The following is a 7,180-nucleotide window of genomic DNA, read 5'->3' as shown; positions in this document are numbered from 1 at the left end:
AGTCAGACAATTTTAGTGAAGACAATCTTCACTCACACAAAGCTCGTGCTCTGATTGGCTGGAGGACAAGAATCCTTCCGGCGCTCCAATTCTTCCCATTGGCCAACATCTCAGCAGAAAGGTCAGGAGGCGGCTCCCTCCCGAACGTGCGCACCTGTCCCTCTCCTTTAGGCATGCGCAGTCCCGGGCCGCGGGGAGATCACCGAGCGGCTTCTCGCTCTGGCCGGAGTCATCAACCCGTTGCTGGGAAACCTTGCATTTCGGTGGTGTGGGGGGAAGGGGAGCAATGGATGGGGGTGGGGCTCCCGTGTCCGTACCGGGCATGCGCACTGGAATCTGGAGACGTCATTGCGGAGCAGCGTGATTCCCGTTGGTTGATTCAGGCAGGACTCCACTGTGAGGTCAGAAAGCGGAAGTTGGACAAGAATTTTAGACTGAAGCTTCCTCCTCTGGGCAACAGCAGAAAATTAATGTCTCAACCTTCCCCATTTATTTTCTCATTCTGGGTGACATTGGTCACTTGCAGCAACTGAAGGGAAAGGAAGTGAATCCAGGGAGGGTGCAGACTCCGGAAAGCTTGGCCCAGGTCTCTCTCTCCATTAAAGACATTGACACCCTTTGCTCCCTCAGCTTCACACATTTATTTGTCTGGCTAAAAGGATGGTCTCTTTCCTAATGTTCAATGAAAGGGCTGGTTTCCCCAGGAGATGGCTGACATTTAAGGGGACAGTAAATTAACACTGAACAGATTCATGTTCAGTGTTGTTACATATTACTGACTCAATATATTATTTACAGTTCTCTGTAAGATGCAATGATTATTATTTCCAGTCTTGTGATATTATTCATTACTTGGTACTACTGAACTAAGCATTGCTAAAAAAAAAGGGACTTCTGTTGAAACTTTTCATCTTCACTCATCAGGACAGATGCAAGAATACCAAATTTCAAAGGGAACATTAGCACACTGGGCTAAATCGCTGGCTTTGAAAGCAGACTGGGCAGGCCAGCAGCACGGTTCAATTCCCGTAACAGCCTCGTCGAACAGGCGCCAGAATGTTGCGACTACGGGCTTTTCACAGTAACTTCATTGAAGGCTACCTGTAACAATAAGCGATTTTCATTCATTTCAAAGTAGGTCCTGATTGGTTGACAAATCAGAATTGATTGGGTGATGCTTTGCTATTGTGAATAAAACAGTTTGATCATCAGTCTTTTGAGTATTGATTAAAGGTGCAAAATATCCAACTAATTTTATTCCAGTTCTATATATGATTATCAGGACTCTGTTTCTTGTACCGGAAGTGGTGCGAATTGGCCTGTCCACCAGAATGTCCTGCCACCTTTTGGAGATTTGGGAGGCTGTGTGTTAGATAAAACAAAGTGTGTATGGAAGAAGAGTGTGTGAGACAGAGATTTACTTTTGGGGAACGAATGAGGAAAGAATGTTCCATAGAAACTAGAATTGTGTATTCTAAATTTCTATCCTATACAGACAATGCTGAATTGTTGTCAACTTATTTTACAGGATACTAGAAGGGGAGGATTCAGAGACAAATCTCAAATGCAACGTCACAGGAAGATCTGACAGAATCTTTTGATTCATTGAGACGGAAATATTATTGGCCTTGGAATCTTCAGGATAAGTTGTTTGTTTGTCCTGCCTGGTTAAAAATATTATAATCATCAGTGTGACTGGGAAGGGTCTGAGACTCACAGACCCCCGAGTGAGAGTGTTCCAGACCATTAACTGTGAAAAGAGCTTCAACCAGTTACACGTGTCGTGTGTGTGGACAAGGCGTGAATAAATCGTTGACCCTGGAGAAACACGTGGAAACCTGCACCATGGAGAAACCGTGGAAATGCGAGGACTGTGGGAAGGGATTCAAAGGCCCATCGCAATTGGAAATTCATCGACGCAGTCACGCCGGGGAGAGGCCGTTCCCCTGCTCTGAGTGTGGCAAAGGATTCAGTCAGTTACCAACCTGCAGACCCACCAGCGAGTTCACACCAGGGAGAGGGCATTCTCCTGCTCTGACTGTGAAAAGACATTCACTAGGTTATTCGCCCTGCTGAGACACCAACGGGTTCACACTGGAGAAAGACCGTTCACCTGCTCAGTGTGTGGGAAGGGATTCAGTCAGTCATACAACCTGCTGAAACACCAGGACAGTCATAACCGTGAGAAACACTTAATGCTCTGACAGTGGTGGTGGCTTTAAGAACTCTGTGGATCAGATGTTCCACCAGCACATTTACACTGAGGAGAAGAGATGGTTCAGCTGCTCTCGCTGTGCAAAGAAGTTTAAAAAGTCATCCACCCTGCTGATACACCAGCGGATTCACACTGGGGAGAGGCCATTCACCTGTTTGCAGTGTGGCAAAGGATTCAGCCAGTCATCCACCCTGCTGCTCCACCAGCGAGTTCACACTGGGGAGAGGCCGTTCACCTGCTCTCAATGTGGGAAGAGATTTACTCAGTTATCCAAATTGCAGACACACCAGCGAGTTCATACTAGGGAGAAGCCATTCACCTGTGCTCAGTGTGGGAAGGGATTCAGTCAAGCGTCCACCCTACAGAGACATCCCTGTTAAAATTCCCCGGAGTGAATTCGCCGGTGCGTCAGAAGGTGGGATGACTGAATAAATTTCTTCCCACAGTCAGGGCAGGTGAACGGCCTCTCCCTGGTGTGAACTCGCTGGTGGGTCAGCAGGTTGGACGATCGGGTGAATTCCTTCCCACAGTCAGGGCAGGTGAACAGAGCCTCCCCTGTGTGAACCCGCTGGTGTATCAGCAGGTGGGATGAGAGAGTGAATCCATTCCCACACCGGAGCAGATGAAAGGCCTTTCCCCGGTGTGAACTCGCTGGTGTGTCAGGAGGGTGGAAGACTGAGAGAATCCCTTCCCACACTCGGAGCAGGTGAATGGCCTCTCCCCGGTGTGAACCCGCTGGTGTGTCAAAAGGTGAGATGAGAGTGAGAATCCCTTCCCACACAGTGAACAAATGAACGGCCTCTCCCCAGTGTGAACTCGTTGGTGTGTCCGCAGGTGGGATGACTGAGTGAATCCCTTCTCACACTGAGAGCAGGTGAATGGCTTCTCCCCAGTGTGAATTCGCTGGTGTTTCAGTAATGTTGATGACTGAGTGAATCCCTTCCCACACACCGAGCAAGTGAACGGCCTCTCCCCAGTGTGACTGCGTCGATGAATCTCCAGCTCAGACGGGACTTTGAATCCTTTTCCACAATTCCCACATTTCCATGGTCTCTCCATGATGTGGGTATCCTGGTCTCCCTCCAGATTTACTGGTCAGTTGAAATCTTTTCCTCAATTAGAACAGAGATAAGGCCTCTCTCCGCTGTGAATGGTGCAATGTTTTTCAGGTTGTGGAACCGGTTAAAGTTCTTTCCACAGTCTGGAACACTCTCACTCGGGTGCGTGTGTCTCGGTGCTTTTCCAGTCACACTGATGTTTAAAATCTTTTGAAGCAGTCAGAACAGATAAACATTTCTCCTTCCACCTTCAAATGCCAATGATATTCCGGTCCAGATGAATCGAGTGACTCTGTCAGATCTTGATGTGATGTTTGGTTTGAGATTTACTTTCTGTAAATCCTCAACTTTCTAATATCCTGTAAAAGGAGATCACAAAATTCATTCCTGTCATTACAAGCTAGAAACATAGAACAGACAATTTCAGTTTCTATGGAACATTCTTTCCTCTCTCATTTCCCAAAAGTAAATTTCCATCCACATCCCTCTGGCCAGTGTCACTGTGCAGTACCTAATATTCCATTCCAATTCTCTTCTCACACCTAGTGGTGCACCAAGGCAGACTTTTGTCTGTTTCCGTAGCTAGTTATTCTGAAAACATAATATACACCCTCCAAATTCTCCTAAAGGTGCTGATTCATCCAGCTTCACAGATCCATGCTCACCACTTCCTGCCCAAGAAAGTAGAGGCCTGATAAATCATTGGTATTACTGGAATAAAAGTAGCTGGACATTTTTCACCCCTTTAGTTACACAAAAATATTGGGAGTCAATTGCTCTGTGTTGCAATCAACATGGCAAAGAATTGCCCAATCAATTCTGACTTGCCAAACAATCAGGACCTGTTTTCAAAAAAATTGTTCCCTTTGAAATTTGCTATTCTTGGATCTGTCCGGATGAGTGAGGATGAAAAGCCTCGACTGCTGGTCCCTCTTTTTAGCAACACACAAGTTCTATAGCACTGAGTGACGAATAATATTACAAGACTGGAAATAATCGGACTTCCAGTAGCGGCCATGGAGTGAGTGGTCGCACATTTGGCAGCTCCTGCTCGAGGTGGAATTTTTGGTCCTTCTCCCCAGTTGCTGGGCGGATGTTTTGAAGGAAAATGGTTTAAGAGTGGTGGAGGAAGACTTTACTCCATCGGTGAATGGATTTGTGGACCAGAAGTGGGTTTAGAAGAAAGGAGCTGCAAGAGCAAGAAGCTCTTTGTGTGACACAGGGAAAGATGGTGGAGAGCTAGGGGTCAGCCCGACCAGCTCAATGGTCGACTGAGCAGCTGGTTGACTTTCTGAATGAAACTTTCAGCCAACAGAGGGTGGAGGCTCTGGAGGATCTGGAGAAGGTGGTACACCCGCTGAGAGCGGGGATCGATCGTGTGGAGCTGAGGCTTGAGATCCAGAGCCAGGCGATCCAGAAGGTGGGGGAGCACGAGGTGTAGCTTACCTCGTTGGTGGCCGAGATCGGGATGATGCGAGAGACCCAGAAGCGGCTTAAGGAGAAAGTGGAGGACCTGGAGAACTGCTCCCGGAGACAGAATTTAAGAATTGTGGGGATGCCAGAGGGCATTGAGGGAGCGGTGCAGGCTCGTGTCGCCAAAATGCTGGAGACGTTGATGGGGGAAGGGGCCTTTGACTGGCCCCGGTGGTTGATCGGGCGCACAGGGCGCTGATGAGGAAACCACAGGCGAACGAGCTGCCGAGGGCTATGGTGGCGAGGTTACACCGATTCCTGGATAAGGAGAAGATCTTGAGGGGGGCCAGGCAGACGAGATGTACCTGGGAGGGTAATGAGCCCTGGGTATACCAGGACCTGTGTGTGGACAAGAAGAGAGCGGGATTCAACCGAGTCAAGGCTGCCCTCTATAAGTAGGGGGTGAAGTTCGGGATGCTGTACCCTGCCCACCTCTGGGTGACCCACAATGGTCGTGAGGATTATTTTGGAGCGCCGGCGGAGGCGATGGAGTTTGAGAGAGACAATGGACTGGCAGGAGAAGGACATTGAACTTTGGAGGAGGTGTGAGGAGATGCTGATTCTCTCTGTCCCATTGTGATTGTTGCTTTTTTATTGTATTGTTTTGTTTGGGGTGACGGTCAGGGAAGAACCTCGTTTCACTCAGGGATCGTTTGTCTTTCTTGCGAGGTTCTTTGCTGGGAGGCTGGAGGATCAGGTGGGGTGAGGGCATCTTTTATTTTCTTATTGTTATTGTTGATTGCACCATGGAAGTGCTGGGGGGAGGGGGGGATCAGTGGGGGGTAGGAAGTTTGCCGCTGTGGGCGGGTCAGCCAGGCTAGCTGGGCGAGCTAGTTCACAGGAGCGCAGTGGGGGGTGAGCAGGTGATCAGAGTATTGAGATTGTGTTGTTCAGGGTGTTGACGGAGGTGGTGCTGTTGAAGTGCGATAAGGAGGGGGTTGGTGACGGTGGGCATCAGAGGGCGGGCCTGGAGAGTTGCGTGATGTGGGCCGGGGCTGGCCCAAGAGAAGCTATGGCTGATCAGTGGAGAGGGGGAGGGGCACGCCCCCTGACCAGTTGATCACATGGAGAGTGAGAGGGCTGAATGGGCCGGTCAAACAGTCGTGCATGTTCGCCCACTTGAGGAGCTTAAACGCGGATGTGCCATTTTTACAGGAAACACATTTGAAGATCGAGGACCAGACTAGGCTAAGGAAAGGGTGGGTAGGCCACGTCTCTCACTCAGGGTTAGATATGAAGACACGGGGGATGCCATTTCAAATCCCCTGTAAAAATCCAAACACAGCGTATTGTGAAATTATTCAATTTAAAACAGAACGAGTTGTTGGGATTCACTGCCTGACAAAGCTGCAGGAAGGAAGTTCAACTGTAACTTTCACAAGGGAACTGGACAGATTCTTGAGGAAAAGAACTTACTGGGCGATAGGAGTAATTAGATAGTTCATTCAAAGAGCTAGCATGGGAACAATGGACAGAATGGCCTCTTTCTGTGCTCACTGAGACTCATTTGCATTTGAAGAAAGTGGGAAATACCTGGAAGCCACTTCCTACGATGCGGGTAGAAGCAGAGATGTTGGAATGTTTCCAAAGGGAAATTGGATGGGCTTTTGAGGGAAATAAACTGACAGGAAAATGAGGATAGAACGGGGCAATGGTTTGATCTACAAGTTGTGAATCTTTGGAATTCTCTACCCCAGAGGGCTGTGGAAGCTCAGTCATTGAGTGTGTTTAAGACAGAGACTGACAGATTTCTAAATCCCAATAACACAAAGGATGTGGGGAAAAGACATTGAAGTGGATGATCAGCCATGATCGTATTGAATGGTGGAGCAGGCTCGACGGGCTGAATGGCCAAGTCCTGCCCCTATATTCCAATGATACAAAGATAAGCAGGAAAGTAAATTGTGACAAGGACATAAGGAGGTTAAAAAGGTAGATGTGAGACTTCCGGGTGCGGCGATGACCAGCTGAGTCGCACGTTTCGGCAGCTCCCGGTGAAACGGACTTTTGGGCTCTTGATAGGAGCCCCAACGGCAATTTTGACGGCTAAAAACACTGTGCGGTAAACCAGAAGGGAATCCCCCCTGGATACGGATGAAAAAAGGAGGAGAAAGTGGCCGGATTGCAGTGGATCCTTTAGAACAGCGGCAAGGAAGGCAAGCAAAAACCAAGATGGCGTCGGAAGGTGGCAGTTTAACATGGGGCCCTGAACAACAAGAGTTCTTGAAATGCTGTGTGGAAGAGCTCAAAAAGGAAATGAAGAAAGAGCTGTTGGCCCTGATACTACAGGCGATCGAAGGGCTACGGGCCAAGGCGAGCTTCATAAAAAGAAGATAAAATTTGGAATGCTGCAACCGGCAAGACTGTGGGTGACATATCGAGGGAGGCACCACTACTTTGAGACGGCGGATGAAGCGTGGACTTTTATTGTGGA

At 48.6% G+C, this 7,180-nt stretch overlaps 1 pseudogene; it reads right to left on the bottom strand.

The window, feature by feature from the left end:
• Nucleotides 1-2,579: 2,579 nt before the first annotated feature.
• Nucleotides 2,580-7,180, bottom strand: part of LOC140420406 (uncharacterized) — a 31,933-nt pseudogene continuing 27,332 nt past the window's right edge.

This window comes from Scyliorhinus torazame, chromosome 5 (genome assembly GCF_047496885.1).
Source record: "Scyliorhinus torazame isolate Kashiwa2021f chromosome 5, sScyTor2.1, whole genome shotgun sequence".
In the NCBI taxonomy this organism is placed as follows: domain Eukaryota; kingdom Metazoa; phylum Chordata; class Chondrichthyes; order Carcharhiniformes; family Scyliorhinidae; genus Scyliorhinus; species Scyliorhinus torazame.
This window is presented reverse-complemented; position numbering and strand designations above follow the sequence as displayed.